Raw genomic sequence first — 19,276 nt, 5'->3', positions numbered from 1 at the left:
TATGGCTTCAAAACAAGTGCAAATTAATAGCCCTCCACCTCCTTGCTTGACAATTGGTGTGAAGCTTGTGAGTGCCTGGGCAGGCTGGGGCAGTTATTTTTGGTTTCTTTTTTGCTTTCCTCCATGACCAAATGCACTTGTGAAGAGGTTTGTCTTCCTCAGCTGTGTCTGACCTCTATCATCAGGAGAGAGTATTTAAGAAGCAGTCCAAGTGGCAGTTCATCGTCAGATCGTCATTGTGTGGTAACATTTAGATCTCTCTAGTTTATGATCTTATTTCCATGCTACAAGTTGTACCTTTATCCTCCTTTGGTTTCCCATTCATTTAGCTTTTTCCAGATTCACAAAATCATGTTCAAACTCTCAGAAAAACTGTAAACCTTAATCCTCCTGGATTAACCCATCTGGCTTTCCTGCTCACCTGTCTTCCTGCTCTCAGTTGCTCATCTCCCTGCCCTCTCTTTGCAACCCTTTTCCTCTCATACTACAGTGTGACACCTAAGTGCTATTTGTTTTTCCTCTGTTTAATTTAGTTACAGCCAATCCTTTATTTCGAGCTCTGGTTTTCTCCCTCTTTCAGATTATCTCGCTATATCTGCTTCTATTGTGCCTCACTAACTTTAGTAGTTGTTTCACTGTATGCAAATGAAATTGTTTTCAGTGTTCTCCATTTGTGTGAGTCGGCCTCTTGGGTCCACCTTTTGGTTCATTCTGATCAGGAGTTTTTGCCTATATGCTGTATTTTGGTTTCTTCAAATATCACGCTGTGCATTACTGTCAAACATCTGCACTTTAGTCTTGTCTGTCCAAAGGACATTGTTTTAGAAGTCCTTTTTCAGTTTTTTCAGATGCAATATTGTGATGCTAAGAATTGCAGCAATGCTCTTTTTAGAGAAAAGAGGCTTTCTTCTTGCAACCTTTCCAAACAAGTTCAACTTATTCAGCTGTTTTAACATTTAACATGCTAACCAAGCCTGCTGAATCTGAAATATAGCTCTTTGGATTTTTGCAGTTTCTCTGAACATTACATGGGCTGACCTTACTGGGACATCCATTACTAGGAAGAGTGGCAACTATCTGGAATGTTTTCCAGTTGAATAATTCTTCTCACTGATTCTTTGGAAATAGCCTTCACTCTTCACAGATAGATGGGTATCAGTTCTCTAATATCATTGGTGTAGTCTTTTCTCCCTGGCAGTGTGAACAATGATCAACAAATCAGCAGTGTCATCAACCCTCAAATTTATCATGTGTTGTTCATTAGAAGAGGTTGAATTTATCTAATTTTATGATTTGCTAAGGACCAAATTCATTTTTTTTATTATTATGTTTGATATGTAAAACTTAAGAATGATAATAGGGTGCACTTTCCATGACTTCCAAGAAAATAACAGTGATGCCAAACAGCAACAATGTATTTATTCTATTTTGGCACAAATAAGAGATGTGATTTGAAGTACTGGATTTGCATTAGCAGAAAGGGAAAAAAGTAAATACATGTAAAATCTTTGGCACAAATGTTGATGATTTCAGTGTGTTTGCTGTTTTGCGAGTCAAAACTACAGAAAGTATCACAGAAGCCAGAAGGTGTTGACTCCACTGACTTATTTCAAGTATTCAAGATGATTCTGTAACGTTCCTGTCAGAAGTCAGTTCTCTAGACTCCCCCATCAATACTCCCAATTGCCTTTGTGAAGAAATCCACACGCAATGTGGGTGTAATAACTGCATGTTCAATTGCTTTTTCAGTTCTTCAGTTGGAGAATGCTACGGCTCAGCAGTGCACACATTTATCATAACAAACTTGAAAAAAAAAAATAAGATGGTAAATAACCAGAATGATCCAAGAACAACTAAGCCAAGTGGTAATGCCAACTAGAGGGATAATTTTCATGGTAGAGTCTCTGGTGAAAATCATGAATATTTATTGTAAGTAGGAGCACCAGAGGAAGAGGGATATGCGGCTTTTATGTCACATTAACCTACACACATATTACAAGATTACATTGTCATCTTTCAGTTGGTAGAGTGGTGAATGACTGAAAAGATGAACATACTGTCAGGTTTGTCATATCGGTCAAAGCAATGCAGCATATTCTGGTTCACTGTAGCAGATGCAAGGAAGTGTGAACTTAAACTAATTGTCCTGGCAGTTCAACTACATTTTGCAGCATCATATTAGCATATTCAATCCATGTACTTTAATTGTTTGGGTTTTTTAAGGAAAAAAGGCACATTTTTATTTAGCATTATTTCCATTATCCTGACTGTATTTTAATTACCTTCCACAACATAAGATGCTGGCCATTGGTCTACTGTAGGCACATACAGTAACATTTTTTTTTTTCATTTGTACACTGAAAAAAGTGATATTGTCTCCTTTTAAATATAGCATATTATATTTTGGTATATCTTTTCAATTCAAATGAGTAATTCCTGTCTACATATATAATTCGAGTAACTCCAGAATACATTCCCTGCGTTTTAATCCAATTAATTTTAGTTAATTAAATGTAGCTCAAAATGCTTAAGTATGTTTTTCATAGCCTCCTGCTGGGCCATTTTGCGCATGCGTTAGGACAGGCCACCATTTTGCGCGCGGACTGAAGAAGCGGACTCTTTGTGTGCTGCAAGCGGGCTCAAGTTAATCGCACAACTTCATATAAAGGTGGTCTAGCTTCGGTAAGTAAACCTTTTACGGTCGTTTTTGTTTTATTTTTTTACCTCAGTCAAAGCATGTTGACTCTTTAAGACGTGTGCACATGGAGAAAGAAGTCTAAGTAGTTGTACACCTCTGAACTTTGTCGTGAATTTGACTTAAGCTAGCTATGGGCTCTATTAGCTACTGCTCTATTAAAAGAGTAATTGTATTGATGCGTTAAAATGTCATATGTTTTTAGCTTAGTTCTTGTGGCACACTTTGTACTAACAAATTATGGAACGAGGCAATTTCTCTGTAGTTAGCTGTAAAGTTCACTGTACAGTCGCCTGCAGTTTTAAGTTGAGAAATCGTCCCTCCCGCCACAACATTGGCATTAAGGAATAGTCGGGCGGGGGAGGGGGCTTCTGAACGCACCTGCACAGTCAGGGGTGCAGTAGGAAATAAGTAGGATTGGCGTTGCACAACGTCTTTTGTGCAGAAAAAAATAATGGTTGTAAACTGTGGAGGAGAATAACTCAGTGGTTGCCAAAAATGTGAGATCAAAAGGCACTGAGAGTGATGTTTGTCAGAACTGAAATTAACTCAGAAAAGAAGTTGCTTCACTTGATAGAGCTGTTGAGTGCAAGACCTGTCAGCGGTCTGGTTTAGCATTTAAAGCCTCGCTACGTGCTTCCAAACCGCTGCATTTAATCTCAGAGAAAACTAACACAGAGAAGTAAAGCAAGTGTGTAAGTTCATCTCTTTATGTTTGCATAGTATTTCCATGTTGAGCTTAACAACCGATGTATGGAGCCACAGCTGGACTGGCTGTCGGAGTTTTGTATTGAGGGGGAAAGGAAGCGATTTGTTTTATACTTCAGCTAGAATGAAAAAAGACACAAAGCTGGAGTTATTCGGTGTCTTCATGCTGAACAGCTAAAACTTCTTCCCTCATTCTCCCCCCTCCCTCTCCTGTTGCTACTTCAATCATGAAACTGATCGATTATCAGCTGATCGGCTTTTCTGTCGCTAGTCTCTCTCATTTGTTAGTCACCCAGTTTGCGCTAGAAAGAGGAAAACGGCAGATAAACAACAGCAGCACGTTTAAGCTTGATAAGCTGTTGCTAGAATTTTTTTAATATTACTTCTAGTATCCGCTTATGTTTTCTGGAGCCACAGCCATAATAGCTGCTGGTCATGATAGTTTGGATATGTGGTGAGAAGGAAACATGAAGGTGAAACCAGGAGAAGTTTTTACTGAATCATTAGAGCTGAACAGGTAATGAAGAAACAGGTTTACATTTTAGGTCACATGAATGAGTTGAAGGGAAGTTATGAACTGTTTCTGAGAGACAAATAACTCCAGGATCCTTTTTTAGGTAGCTGACATCTGGTAACTGTGCAGGGGCAGATCTAGCAAAGTTTTGCCAGGGGCCAGGTAGGGCATTAACAGGGAAAGGGAGACACAAAGACATAATTTTCTTTCTTATTCTCATTTAAAATGTCTAGCTTTTAATAAATAATTATTCTAAATCTTACTACCAAAGTGGTGATCTGGTTAAATGTATAGAGATCCATTATTGTATGTAGTAAATATTAAGTCTAATATATGCCCTAGTAATAGTAGTACATATAGCACTTTTTCCTTTGGGAAGGTATGCTGTCTGCGCTGTCTGCAACTGTATTGAAGAAAAATGTTGAATCAAATTATTATAGAAAAATAATTGATTTCTGTGCATTAAAGTAGATTACGTCAATTAAGCATTATCAGGCGGAGGGTGCGGGGTGGTTTCCTAATATTTTTGCTGGGAGTTGGCAGTCCTATTAGTTAGTTTAATATTTCTATGTACTGTTTAGAATACCTGAATAAGGAGGATGGTGTAAGTTTTTTAGGTTGATCAGTATTGCTGAAGTATAAAATATTTTGGGTGCAGTGTATTTTTTGCATACAGGTATAACAGAATAGCTTTAATGTTTTGTTTTTAAAACTGAGTATGAACTTATACAAAATGCAGTAAAATATTTATAAAAACAGTTTTATTTATTATAAAATACACTATATCGGATTCATATCGGCATCGGCAGATAATCAAATTTATGATATCGGTATCGGACATAAAAAAGTGGTATCGTGCCATCTGTAGTTTGCACAGAGGCACAAGTAAGATTTGTTTTGTTACAAGGGAGTATCATGAAGTAATGCACTAATGGCTTGGAAACGGTAATTGTTTGTCTTTCTAAAGTTTTTTTTTTTTTTATTTGTCTTCCTTTTCTGGCAGATTTTCTTCCCCTTATGTGTTACTGTTTATTCAAGAAGATGGTGTTATTTTGGTAAGTACATGCAAATTCCTTACATATTTATCACAACAGTATTTGTCACAGTATTGCAGGGACAAGTTTATCTATCTCATCTTAAGGGTTCTTGTGATTATTAATATTGATATTAATTAATATCAATTAATATATATGATTAAATTTCTTTTATCCAGGACAAAAGAAAAAAAAAACTTGCGAAAGTGAAATGAAAAACAGGAATTTAGTTCTTGTGAGTTAAGAGGATGCAGAGCATAGGGTTAGATGGAGGTGGATCATTCACTGTGGTGATCCCTGAAGGAAACAGCCAAGAGAAAAAGGATCAGATTGCAAAAAAAAATGTGGTTTGTTTGCATACATGAGTCTTTACGGTACCCACAGGACTCCTGAAGTATAAGTACTCTGAAGTTTGCAGAGCAATTTCAGAGATGTTTGGGGCTTACATGGCAAGCATGTTTTTAGTTGCACATCTAAATTTTCTCTGCTCTCTGTTGCTGATGGCAGAGTTCTGCCCCGCTGACCTCACAGGTGAGACACTCCCACCAGTGGACAAAGAGCACAGGAAAATGTGTTGCCAACCACCTGAAACAGACAAATATCTGCTTTTTAAAACCCTTTAAACCCGTTAAATGGACTGATGCCATTCATTTCTTCTTTGATTAACAGTAGTAACATCCTTCATGCACTGTATACTAACCCATATGATAATCATGCTTTATGAAGTGATGGCAATTGCATTGTAGCATTTAATGAAGAAATAACAAAATAATCATACCAATGATTAAGCACCAGTCTTCTTTTTTTCTGTGTGTGTGTGTGTGTGTGTGTGTGTGTGTGTGTGTGTGTGTGTGTGTGTGTGTGTGTGTGTGATACAGGTAAATGCTGAATTCCAGTGTATTACAACACTTCAACTGGAGATGACCTTCGCGGCACAGTTAGACAGAATTACACCTCAGTTGATGACAGTTTTCCAGAAGAAGGGCGGTGTTTCTGGGCAGAAACTTGCCCACCACTTGCAGATCATGCAAGAGGTAAATCTGAATATTGCAAATAGGGCTGCTCGATTATGGCAAAAATGATAATCACGATTATTTTCACTGAAATTGAGATCTCGATTATTTGACGATATTTATTTAACCCTTTAAGACCTACCATAGAACCAAGTCTGCCAGAGCTTATATTATTTTTTTACATGTTGTAGTGCCATTTGTGGGAGCATTTCAAGTTGCTATACAACTGTTATAGCCCATATTTTAATAATATGTATGCATTATGTCCATAGTAACTACATAAATTGCAAAAAAGTTGCAATAAACTACAAAAAAATTGAAAATCGGTTTTGTTTTTTTACATATATTTCTACTTGGAGAAATTTAAGAGGTTTATCCCTCAAAACTTTAAATACAAAAAAGTTGCAAAAAATAGTTTACAACAACAGGAAATTTATTTTGAGTGTCTTCATAGTTTTATTTTGGAGATACACCAATTTTTATATACACTGCAGGAAAAACGAAAAAACAATCCTATGATGCAAATTTGCAAAGAAAACAGAAGGTGCATCAAAATAAACGATTTCCAGCAGTGCAATTCGAGTTCTAAGCATCCCAGAAACTATTCAGAAAAGTCAAACATGACCAGTATAGGCTTTTAAGGCCTACAAGTAAAAAACTACATTTCCGCGAAAATGACGTCACTTCCAGTTTCGGGGAGGAAATGGCAGACATGTGATAGTTCGTGCTGACGTCTGATTCACTGTGGGAAGTGTTACGAACAGCTGATCGGATCAGCAAAGCGTGTTTCTGGAATATTATGTTTTTGTTCCTGCAAGCGCTTTCTATGCAGTTTTTGCAAAGCTATATGTGGAAGGAAACCGTGACCTAGGACAAGCTGATGGCATCAGATGTAAGTACAACTCCTCCGGTTTCATATGCAAAAAAAATTATTGCGCTAGCTTACACGGTTCAGGTTCTACAGGGATTTAAAAATAGTTACACAAAACGGAGTGTGCTGCTCTGACCGGCTTCAATGACTTTAAAAAATAATATAAAATAGTGTGCAACACCACTGAAGTTTTTTTTTTTTTTTTTTAACCTCTCTTTTCAACCAACAGCAGTCACTCTCTCCTCTCCAAATAACTTCTGCTTAGCTTTCCGAGCTTCCCTCGGGTCCTCTTAATCAGCGGTCTCCAACCTTTTTTGCGCCACGGACCGGTTTATGCCCGACAATATTTTCACGGACTGGCCTTTAAGGTGTCGCGGATAAATGAGGGAGGGGCTAATAATCGGCTCAGTCATTTTTAATGATCGTTGAAAGCCCAGATTGTAATCGTGATTAAAATTTGATTAATTGAGCAGCCCTAATTGCAAATTCTATTTGGATTTCTTTTGTCTTAAGTGGCAGGTCACTGGTGAGTCCAATAAGCCGTTTTAGGTGACCAGCCAAGCAATCTAAATTTTGAAATTTCATATATAAATTTTATTTACTATGTTTGAACTGACATATGATAAAATTTACTTATTGCGAATGTCAGACATTGTTCTTTTTTCCAAATTGGTTTAATCAGCAACTCTCTTTAAACAGGCTGAAAGTGATGTTAAAGTGAAAAGGGAAGCAGTTCTCAGGGCACTTTGCCTCTACCTTGGTGAAGAGGACGGAAGCCTTATTCGGGAGTTCTTTGTAAGTCATTTAAGTCATTGTAAGCAAGTCATCTATACACACACTTTTTAGATAGATATCTGTGTGTGTGTGTGTATTTTACACACACACACACACACACACACACACGACTAGATTGGAATTTAATTGTAGAGTTAATTGTTTTTTCTTTTACCTTTTTATTAAATGTTTAGGACATTGAAGGAGATGATATCCAGAGAGACCTGAAGAAGCACACCATGGGCATTTATGTCATCAACAGGGAGGATGGACAAAATGGACATTATGATGACATTGGAATATTTGTTGAAGGGGAGATAGTCATGGACAACATTGGATCTCTGGCCCAAGCTTGTGCATTGATGCTTGAAGTAATCTATGCACTAAACCTAGCCTTCCCCAAGGAATTGAAGGACTATTATGAATTCATTTAGAAAGTGTTGATGGGATTCGATGGTGAAGATCGTGAAGGACCTCAGCCATCCCAACAACAGACTGTTCTCTCTGTTGAGGTCAGGAAAGCGATTCCGCTCCCTGAAGACCAACACAGAGAGACTGAGGAGGAGCTTCTTCCCGCAGGCGATACGGTCTCTCAATCACACCACCACACAGTACTGACCCACACATATGGTTCTTACACACACACTGGACTTTCTGGACTTTGGTTTTGCACAACACTGGTCACTATATTCTTCATTTCCGGTTAATACTTGTACAGCTGCTGTTATTGTGTATATATTTATTTAGATTTAGATTTCTTCATACATTCTTATATAGTTCTATATTGTGTATTGTGTATTTTGTTGTACAGTTATTTTATTTTCAACTTTAATTTATATATTTATCTTTATCTTATTCTTCCCAGTTAAATTTACCCTTCATTCTAATTTGTGTTGTACAGTTATTTCATTTTTAACCTTAATTTATATTTTATTCCTTCCTAGTTAAATTTACCCTTTTTAATTTTTCATATTTATTTCCTATCTTATTCATAGCCTTTTCCTTTTTTGTTCTCTTTAGGTCACGAGCAGTTGTCCAAGCATTTCACTACATATCGTACTGTGTATGACTGTGTACGTGACAAATAAAATTTGAATTTGAATTTGAATTTGAAAAGCTCTCCCCCAAAGTCTTTGGGCTGAAGAACAAAATTGCTACTGGATAGGAAGATTTCTAAAATAACACATCAAGAGAATGCTGTTATGTAAATTACCAATGACTGGTGCTCTTGTGAATAGGAGTGAAACTCTTGTACAACCATCATTTGTTCTGTGTTATGTTTCGATTGAACATTTTAACTTTCAATAATGAATGTTTCACGTGTGGTACATTTGAGTAGCTTGAAGAGCAACTTTGTAATTATTCAGTTATAGCTGCTGCCCTGCGTATAATCAGTGTTAACTCAACCGGATAAAAAAAACAAAAAAAACCATTCATGATTACCACACTGCAGCACACTGGTAACACTTTAAAGACTATTAATTGTTTTGAAGCGAGTATGTTAGGTCAGAAAATATGTAAAACATTCAGAATCTTCAAGGAAGGACTAGAATGGAAAGACAGTGGTCAATAAGCAGTAAGGAAAACACAAGTTTAATTTTAAGTCTAATTACCTTATTAAAATGCAATTTCTAAATATGGATCGCAGAACAGCAAGTCTGAAACTGGTTAGTTTGTGGATGCATCAGTTTCTAATTGTGATACATTATACTGCTGGTAGTGTTTTATTCTTTTATGTAAGGAGTTTGGTTTTTTTTTTTTTCTTTTTTAGAGGAAGAGAAACATTGGTTAACATTTCTCTTGTCTGTTGTTTCTGTTTTGTTTGAATACAGCTTTTTAAAGCTACTAGTTCATAGGCAAAAGTTTTGTAATTTGTATTATACAAATTGCAGCAATTTCCCTTAGAGATGTGGATTCTTATTCTGTTTGCAACAAATTTTGCATTAATAAATGATGTGAAAGAATGTTGTAGTTTTCATTATTGACGTTTTTAAAAACTACAAATCAGGGTAAGCAATATTTTTTAAGTAAACTTAACTTAATTGAAATAGAGAGAAATTAACAATTTGATTTGAATATAAGTTTGGGACATAAGTGTAAAGGAAACAAATTATTCTGGTACATTTAACACGACCTTAGTTGGACTTACTAATAATATTTGACTAAGACGTATCCACAACAGTTAAGTTAAAGTAGCTTAAAAATATATGTTGGTTTTACTCGCTTAAATTAAATTCAGTGTACTTAAAAAATATTTCTGGATTCAAACAAATTTATTTCGTGCAACCACTTGTCATAAAAAAATTGAGTAAATTGAACAAAACATTTTTTTCAGTGTAGGAGTGTTTGTTCTTTTGAAAGTTACATAATTTAATTGCACTTTAAAAGTAAGCTCTTGGGCTTTGTTTTTGGTAGCAGATTAGTGCACGCACCAAGCCAGTCCCACAAGACCAAGTTGTTAATTGTTATATCATTAAATTCTTTTGGTTATTGCTATTTTCCACATTGCTTACAAGTGATTCCAGTTATATTTACTCTGGCTCTCCATACTTTACTGTTTCTGTCAATGGATTCTTAGACAACTAGCTACCAACCAATTCCAGACGCTCAAAATATTTTTTTTTTCCTTTGGGGCAGAATCAAAAGTGCAGAAGTAGTTCAACATGATTGCATTAAAAGTGGAACTTTTACAATGGTCTCATCTGTATGAAGCCATATATCATTTGTTCACACCTTCTGCAATTGAATCGCGCTGCTAAAGTGACTCTCTGTGGTGCCTTGTTGCAGCAGCATTTTCCCATCTGACTTGCAGGGAATGAGCAACGTTATTGCCCTGCCTGGTTCCTCCAGAGGCATGCTAATGGAACTATTTGGCAGCTTGCCTCCAGAGGGAGGAGGGATGGACTTGTTTCACTTGATGTCAGTGTGGGGATCTGGAGGAGAGAAGAGAATTACAGGTTGGCATTGCTTCAATTGGCAGGAAGGGAGCAAAAGAAAAGACACCATGCAATATTTCACCCACTAGAAAGAGCCAAGTGCAGATTATTTGGGGGGATTGTTTTAGTTCAATTATTTTGGGTGGCTTACGGTTTTGCCACCAAGTTGGATCCGTGAACTTCATTCCCCCCGATCAAAAAGACATAAACAGCTCGATTTAAATGCAACTCCACCATCTGTTAAAGGTGAGTCAGGAGTATGAATTTTCACATTTTCCATCACAGTATAGTAACAGTCTGGATTTGTATAGTGATTAAACCATTGAGCACTAATAGCTCACACATATGGTGCTGGCTGGTTGTTAGTACCACTCGGTGTCTTCCCTGGAGTAAACAGCTGTGTGTTGATTACCAGGAACGGCCTTGAAATGACTTGCCAGATTTTTTTTCCCTTCTTGCCGTCACCTTGCCTGATTTGAAACAAGTGTTGACACTTTTTTTCTGAACTGACTTATACTTTTTGTCTTATTTCAATGACTTCAAAATTACAGAATTTGCAATGCCCCCCAGATTATGACTTTCTAAATGAGCCAAGACTAATGCTCGTTCTTACGACTGCTGCCGGACACAAGAGTATTATGTTGGCTAAGTGACGAGACCCCTCTTGTCTACAACTGGCTGTGGCAGTCGTGATGAGAATATTGATGCGTTACCTGTCTGTCTTTCCCTAAAGCACTGGCACTGTGTCTGAATGTAGCTGCATATATTTTCATTTAAAGTGGACCATCTTGAAGTGTGTATGTGTCTTTCCCAAGTACAATTCTCTGTGGTACAAGCTTATAATGACATTATAATCTCTGAGAATACTGATAGTGCTCCAGTAGCTCGCCTCTTTGGTGTAACCTAGGGCTTCAAGCATGAGACTCGAGTGAGCTGAGCGGTGATGCTTGGCAGTCCTAGATGCCTGCAGCTCTCAACCATCTATCAGCTCAGCTTAGGCAGTTTTTGCTGCTCAGCACTGAAGCACAGGCTGACACATACTGCCCTGATGGGAAATTTGGGGACATATAACTTATATATGTTAAGTTTTATTACCCAACAGGAAGCATTTTCCTGAAACGGTCTGATATTCTTCTTAGGAAAGTGACACAGTGAATGCTGAAATACTAAAATATCTGTGAGTAGACTTGTGAATACAGTTGACTTCCTGGTGAAATGCCTGTGCTGTAACTAGCTATGGTTCTGGTCCCCTTTTGGAAAGGTTTACCACAGTTTGTGTGAAGTATCATTTCCCTTTTAAGGGGTTTGACAATCAGTCCTAACACTGACTCTCAATCTGCTGGAGTAGGAAGAAAAAAATCGAAGTTCATTACTAAGAGCAACCACAGCCTGAAGAAAATTAAGCCTCGATATCACAGGGAGCCAAGATGAGAGGATTACTAGCCTGTCGGCATGCTTAGACGAAATCAGACAGCCCAGAGAAGCTTACTGTGGCATCAAAAGGTCGTCCTTATTAAAGATTATTATGAAAGGGCTCGAAGATACTGTCAGATGAGTGGATTACTGTGAAAATATAGTTTGAAATGGCAACATGAGCCAAGAAGGTGGAGGAAGGTCAGGGTAGCTGGTTGATCAACAGTGGGGAGTGGATGTCATGTTGGGTGCACACAGCGCCTCTGTCGAATGTGCCCCAAAGGTGCTCCTAAGTATATTTGTCACTGATGATTAGGAATCGCTGAAATATAGAGCAGGGTTTATGACTGCCAATACCGACTGCTTAAGGTGCTTCATCAGTGTTTACTTAGAATCCAATTTATTATCGACCTGCAACGGGAAAGTCAGCAAAATTGTCCACTTACGGTATACGGAAAGTGCTGCATCAGAGAAACCCTAATGGCTGCTCTAATGCCTGGAGCTGGAAAATGGCTCTATCATTGAGCATTGATCAAGATGAACTAAATATAGAGAACTCCATTGTTGCATAAGTGATATTGCTTAAATATGAGGCATCTTCAGTGGAAAAAGACATATAATTCAGTTTGTAAAATGTGTCTTCTCATAAAAGTTCAAATCTGCCTTAAAAAAGAGGAGTCAGAAAAAGAAGATCAAAGTTTAACAGTTATGATGTTAGCCATTTGAAGACACCACTGATTCGAATCCAAGCGGTAATAGTATTTTTCATTTTATGTCCTAAGGATGCTTCCAAAATGCAAAAGAGGACTGGAGGCATAGCAGCTTTGTAGAGATTATCTGGCTTGTATTAGAGTCTGTTTTTTTTTTTTTTTTGAATAGCGCTGTGCTACAGCTGCAAATTAGAGTATGTAATGGGATGCAGAACATTGACAAATAGCGTCTTTTACAGTATATAGGCTTGTCTCCCTGACTTTGCTTCTGCCCTTGACATTTACTGTTGGAGGCCAATGTTCATTATAGTTTGACTTATAATGGCAGGGTGTTATAACACTTAAGCCTTTTTCATTTTTTCCTGTATGTCCACCTAAACATCTTCATCAGGATTGTCTCCCTGCTCAGTATTTCTATTCCTGAACTTATATTTGTCTCACTCATAAATTTCTGGCCCTAGTTTTTATCACCACTAGACTGACGTCAACAGTTATCGATATCCATCCATCCATTTTCTTAACTGCTTCTCCAATTCATGGTCATGGTTATGGATGTCTAGTCACATGTATGGAACAAATAGCCAGCTAACACAGTAATATAATCAAATATGCTACTTAAGCCATACTGTTTGTATCTGGGTATGTTATCTTGATTTTATCTTTGCATTTACATCTGATATTAATAAGCATCCTTGTTATCTTGATTCTGCCAGCAATCTAATCATAAATCTTTATGCAAATTAGTTAGGTGATGCTGGCAGACTTGTCAACACATGAACAAAGCAGGGAAATAATGCAGCTGCATGAAATGTATTTTCTTTCTTTTGTGGGTAAAATATATAGATTTATATATATGTACACATATATATGTATGTAATGTAATGTATATACAAGTATAAGCATCTTGACAGACAAGCAGGGCATGCAAGTGATCATGTGACCAGAGTGAATCAGGGAGAGATGTTCTATAATGTGCTACTTAAGACCAAAACTTGCACCACTACAAGCAATACAAGTCAGTTTCATGAACATTAATATGCAAATCATCATGACCACTAATCAATGGCCATAAGTGCCGTTTACAGAAAGCTGGGGAATGGCTGCAATGTAAGATTTGCCCTTAAACCCCCTCCTCAGTTCAGAGATGGCCTTTCCCTGTTCTCATGCTGTAAATGGGCTCTTTGACTCCCCGCTTGAGCCAGCGTCCCTCTCTGTCCAGAATATGTACGTCCTCATCATTGAAAGTGTGTCCACTGTCCTATCAGTGTAAACAGACTGGAGAGTCCTGGCCCGATGAGGTAGCTCTTCTGTGTTGTGCCATCTCCTAAGCCAGAGGTTGTTTGGCTTCCCCAAAGTAAATCACTGTAATCCTGCTGGCACTTAACAGCGTACACTATATTACTCTGTTTGTGCCGGGGGGACCCAATCCTTGGGGTGGATCAATTTTAGTGTGTTTTAAGCTTTGGAGTTTGGAAATAGAGTAACGTTTAAATCCATGAACTCTACGCCATTCAGTCAGATATGAAGCACAGTACTAGATCCATAACTAGACTATAAGTCACTACATATACATTACCTACAAAATACATTCAAAACTACTATTATACAAACAAGCCATGCCCTGTGGAATTTGCAGTGCATTGTGGGTTCCTTCACTCTTAAAAGTGATAAACATGCACAGTTTTGTATCTTTTTACTTTTTTTGTTTGACTTTATTATCTATTTATTATATTATTTTTTATCCAAATCAAATCTTTTTATAATTATGACTGACCTTGTAGCTGGCTGGCTTTGTTCAAAGCTTAAAACCATTTTTTTCATAAACATCAGTGGAGAAAATAAATGGGAAATCCACTTCAAAGCCCTTGAAAGGTGGATGGTCACTGTTGCACTTTAGGAAACAGAAATTATAGACTATAAAAGGACATCATTGCCATAGGAGCACTTTGCCATTCCCCTATTTTTGTGTCAAAGAGCAACATTCTGTCAAAGCTGCTAACGCACAATGTATCCTTTGGTGACGGTCCCGTGAAGAACCAGGTTAATGTAAAGGACCTCTGTGAGGTTTCTTATGATAGATTAATCTTTTGAAAGTGTATATCAAGACTTAAGATACAAAAACTTCTAAGTCAGTCTGACTATTTCGGTGTCACATGATCTGGTTTGCATCTTTTCATTAGAGGTGCTGTAGTGGCTTTTCCTGACAAATGCTAGTGGCATTTAGAGTTAATTGGTGATGTTTGAATGAAAAGCATCTGATTACTCTATACTTCCACTTGATATTTTTTTCTGATTTTTGACAGAAGTGGAGTTCAGAGGGTTTTACATCTGAAGTCTTTATATTGTAATCTAACCCTACATCGTTATCTAAACCTCTCCAAGTAGTTTTTGGGAACCTAAACAGCCAGTGAAAGCTGGAGAAATGGGAATTTACAGCAAGTGTGGTTTATTCTCTAATCATACTATCACCGAGGCTACAATGGAGACATTTTCTGTTACTGGAATAGGATAAGCACCTTTTCATATCATCCAACACAATTTCAGAGTGTTTTGCATTTGATTAATCTGATAAAATATTTTATTTAATGATTTTTGTGATACCCGAAGAAGGGCACCAGTCTGATGTTCAGGTTTTCACTACATCAAAACGTTTTCTTCTTCTTTTTCTTCCACTTGTCTCTTTCCCCAGGGCAATTTGGTCATTAAGGTGAACTAAAGGAGATGCAGACTATAAAGCCTTTGTGGCAGTGTTGACAGGGAGAATCTTTATGACAAAACAAGGTTTATATCTACATAATAAAACACAATCTTCTCGTCCTGAATTCCTAAGAACAAAATTAGAAAACCAAGAAAAACAACTAGCATGTTGGAATAATGTACATTTAACCATAAGATGTAAGCATCTGTTAAAAAACAACCATCTCAGCTATCTGATGAACTTTTAAATGATTAAAATCATTCCTGTTTTTAATCATCCGAAGCTTAATGGCATGAATTTATCATCTCTGTCATTGTCTGTCCTTCCAGATGTGCTGTAGCTGTGCTTTGATGATAACTTTGTGGGATTAAAATAAATCTTTAAATTGTCTGTCATTTCTGGCAACTTGAATCAATCTAAATAACACAAAAACGAATCTCATTCAGCAGCCAAATGGCATAATAAGCCAGATGTGGAAAAAGTATTCAGACCTAGTAAAATGTAGTAAAAACAGTGTAACATAGTTCATCACAAAAATCTAGTTACCTCATGGCCATAACCATAAGATAACTGAGGTTTGAACCTTGGAACATTTTTTTAAATAGTTTTAAAACAAGACAGTACAAAGGGACACAAATGTGCCACATTGAAGCTGGTTTGATTTGGACATGACACAAAAGGAATAATTGGTTGTTTTGCTCACAAGCAGTGAATCAGAGGCACAGTAAGGCCAGAGCTCTTAAGTTAGTAAGGTTTTCTCTTGTGCAATTTTCATTAAGTATCCAAGTAAATGAACAATTTTTTATTTAGTTTTATTTCATGCGCTATATTTTATATACACATTACTTCTGCAAAAAAAAGCTAAACTGTACAAAATGAAGTGTTTCACCATTTACAAAATTTGGTTTCAATTTTATTCCAATGTCTTCACGTGTAGCCTTTGCAACTGCTTATTGAAGCAGAGATGGCAAAGGGGAAAAAAAAGCTTGACTTCACTCATTTCTAAATCTTAGTTACAGCACCGGCTAGAGCTGAAATGTATATGTAAGAAGAAAAAAGCAAGGTAAAATACACATGTGGAATGAAAAAATTGCACATAAAAATATCAACCCAAGAAGAAACCTCCAGAACTGAAAAAAATGTGTGAGCGCCCAATTGTAGCTGGCTCCAAGTGAGTGAGACACACATTGTAAAAACGCCGAACTTTACCAAAAACAGAACAACAACTGTAGTTCAGTAAGGACAGATCATTAGAAAGAATGAACATGATTTATTGATGAACAGAATATAGATAGGTGTTTGGCAGCTAGACCCTGATGGCCCGTTTCGGCAGAATAGAACGCCAGCTGTGAAAGGGATTAGAGCAGGACCCCCTGGAGCCTAGACGCTGGTGGTGGAGATGAAGGTGGCTTGAACGGAACTTGAGTTATGAGAGGAGGAGATGGGGAGGAGGTGGGTTGCAAAACAGAGTCTGCAAAGGAGACAGATGCGCAGTGAGATTTAAAGTACGCGGCATGAATGCTGATTGGCCTGGAGAAAGCCGGAAGAAGGTGATTGGACTAGACCAGTGATGACACAAACAGCTTAACAGCGTTGGAAAGTGGCTTAGGCTTCATTAGGTTAACAACTGATACTTCCAAAAAAAAAAAAAAAAAAGGTTAACAACTGATAGTAGAAACTAGCAGGCTGCTAGACCCAACCTTTACCAACTCAAACTTTTGAAGTGGACCATGAGCTGGTGATGGCTTGTTGGTGTCTTTTGGAGAATTTTTAAGATAATTACCTGAAAAATAATAAGTGTGTCCAAAAACCATTGAAGTGAAGTCTATGTGCGTTTTGTGTGTTTGCATTAATAAGTATTTATTTGAAGTTGTGCAATAGATACAGCTTGCCAACCAAGCTGGTTAATGTTAGTTGATAATTTTCTTGTCCAACTGTGCTCACTTCTGACGAGCATGGTTGTGGGCCAAAATACTACAACCTTTTAAATATACTCTGTGATACAAAGACACGTACACTTACATACATTATGTAAATGTAGTACATTAGCATACATCTGGCTTGTGATCTGAAAATGTAAGGATCTGGCTGAGAGCTTCATACTCTCCGATGCATCCAGTCTGCCTTTTTAAAAAAAAAAATCATTCTTGTTCATATTTTAGTAAATCTCGAGTTTCATCAACTTTTCTTTTCTTCACTTTTAAAGTAGATCACGAACCAGCAGGCAATGAACCATTTTTTTCTTCTTTTGTTCTTTATAGCAAAAATCTTCATATCATTCTGTGTTTTCTCTCTTGCTTTTCTCTCTTTTCCTCCATCTTCCCTCGGTTTGGTTAAATGTATTCCCATGATGAGGTCTGCAGCTTCAAATGCGCTGACTTCAGCATCTGATCTGAGTGCAGCTCTTGTGATCAGGCAGGATTTTTACTTGTCAGGATCGCCTACTGCTACAGTACTCTTTCTTTCTATCCCCTCTTATTTATATCACATCCTCTTTCTTCTCTCTCTCAGCATCATTTCCTTTCATTCTGAAGCAGCTCGCCTGCAGTCTGTTCTGTCTGCCTCTTCTTTGGCTTTATTAATACTTCTGAGTATTATAACACGAGCTTCAAACTTTTCAAGATGGCTAAGCCTCTTGGAAAATTGCCCAACTTAAATTTAGTGGTATAAAGAGCATATGTGAAACTGACTATAGAACTGATAACTCCTGTTTTTATCTTATGTTTTAATTTGGACAGTACTGTATTTTCATACCAAACAAAAGAGACAAATAGATAATCATATTTTCTTCTTTCAAGGGTTAAAAATAAAATTAGTTTAAGTTAATACATTCAATAATTTCCATGTTTTAATGATTTGGGCTACAACATAATCAGCTCAGTCATGCATTAGTCTAACTCAGACATTTAAAGAATTATGAACGACTCCACAGAGGATAAAGTGGGAGACATTGGCCTGTGTAACCCAGATCTATGTGGACATGACAAAAGCTAAGTGGTTGGACTGTCACCTCATATTAGGAATCACTATCACTTGCCACCACAATGCTTTCATGTGGCGATCACATATTCTCCATCTTGGCCTTGTGTTCCAGTTTCCTCCCAGTCTCACAGGCATACAAGACAACTGGAGATCCAGAATGACTTTGAATATCAATGTTTCCCATATTCCAAATGGTTTGTTCAAACTGGAGTCCTTCTCTCACGCACTGGTTGTTTGAGAAATAAGCAGATACTATATAAGCTTCACTGCACCTCAGGACTTAACAAAGCTGAGCAAAAATTAGCTGTCGACCCCCCACCTACCACCATCTGTCACCGCAAAACCATGTATGCCGTATACTCACCAATGAATATCAAGTTCTTAACCTTGCTAACGTGTCCATATGGTATTTTTCTATGTGGCAGAAGACATGTATTGAACAAAATAAGTAGCGAAAATCCCGGTTAGGCATTTTACCTTTGAAATGCTGTGTAGGCCAGTGATGGTTGTTTCATAATCAAAGTCTTCAGAAATGCACACGCTACAAGAGGCACATCACAGGTAAGGAAATTAGAAACAATATGTAGAAACTGTGGCAGGATATCTAGGGTTCAAAAGTAAAATAACAAACAGAGCAAATTATAGGGCATAAAAAGGAACCAAACAAAAGAAACAAGCATGAGACAGGAGGGACCGGCACGGAGAAGAAGACAAAAGCACAAAGACTCTGGAAAAATGGTATCTATAGCTAAAAATGTGGAATGGTGTGAAACATTTGCTGGGTGTGTCAGAAGTATAACCATTCACCAGTAATGTGTATATACATGCCACTGTAGTGAAAAGACAATAACATATGCACAGTGCTGCCACAGACAGCAGTTACTCTCGGGTAATAACTGGGTGTCATTGATGCTGTTTAAAAAAATGT

At 37.4% G+C, this 19,276-nt stretch overlaps 1 long non-coding RNA gene across 1 annotated transcript; it reads left to right on the top strand.

The window, feature by feature from the left end:
- Positions 1–2,421: 2,421 nt before the first annotated feature.
- On the top strand, positions 2,422–5,980 carry LOC308385737. The gene is made up of 3 exons (XR_013969618.1): positions 2,422–2,682; positions 4,921–4,972; positions 5,830–5,980. It is a non-coding gene; the product is annotated as an uncharacterized lncRNA (long non-coding RNA).
- The last annotated feature ends 13,296 nt before the right edge of the window (positions 5,981–19,276 follow it).

The sequence above is a fragment of the Rhamphochromis sp. 'chilingali' genome (assembly GCF_963969265.1).
Source record: "Rhamphochromis sp. 'chilingali' genome assembly, chromosome: 18".
NCBI classification, from domain to species: domain Eukaryota; kingdom Metazoa; phylum Chordata; class Actinopteri; order Cichliformes; family Cichlidae; genus Rhamphochromis; species Rhamphochromis sp. 'chilingali'.
The sequence above is the reverse complement of the archived record's forward strand: the minus strand, read 5'-3'. Positions and strand labels throughout refer to the sequence as shown.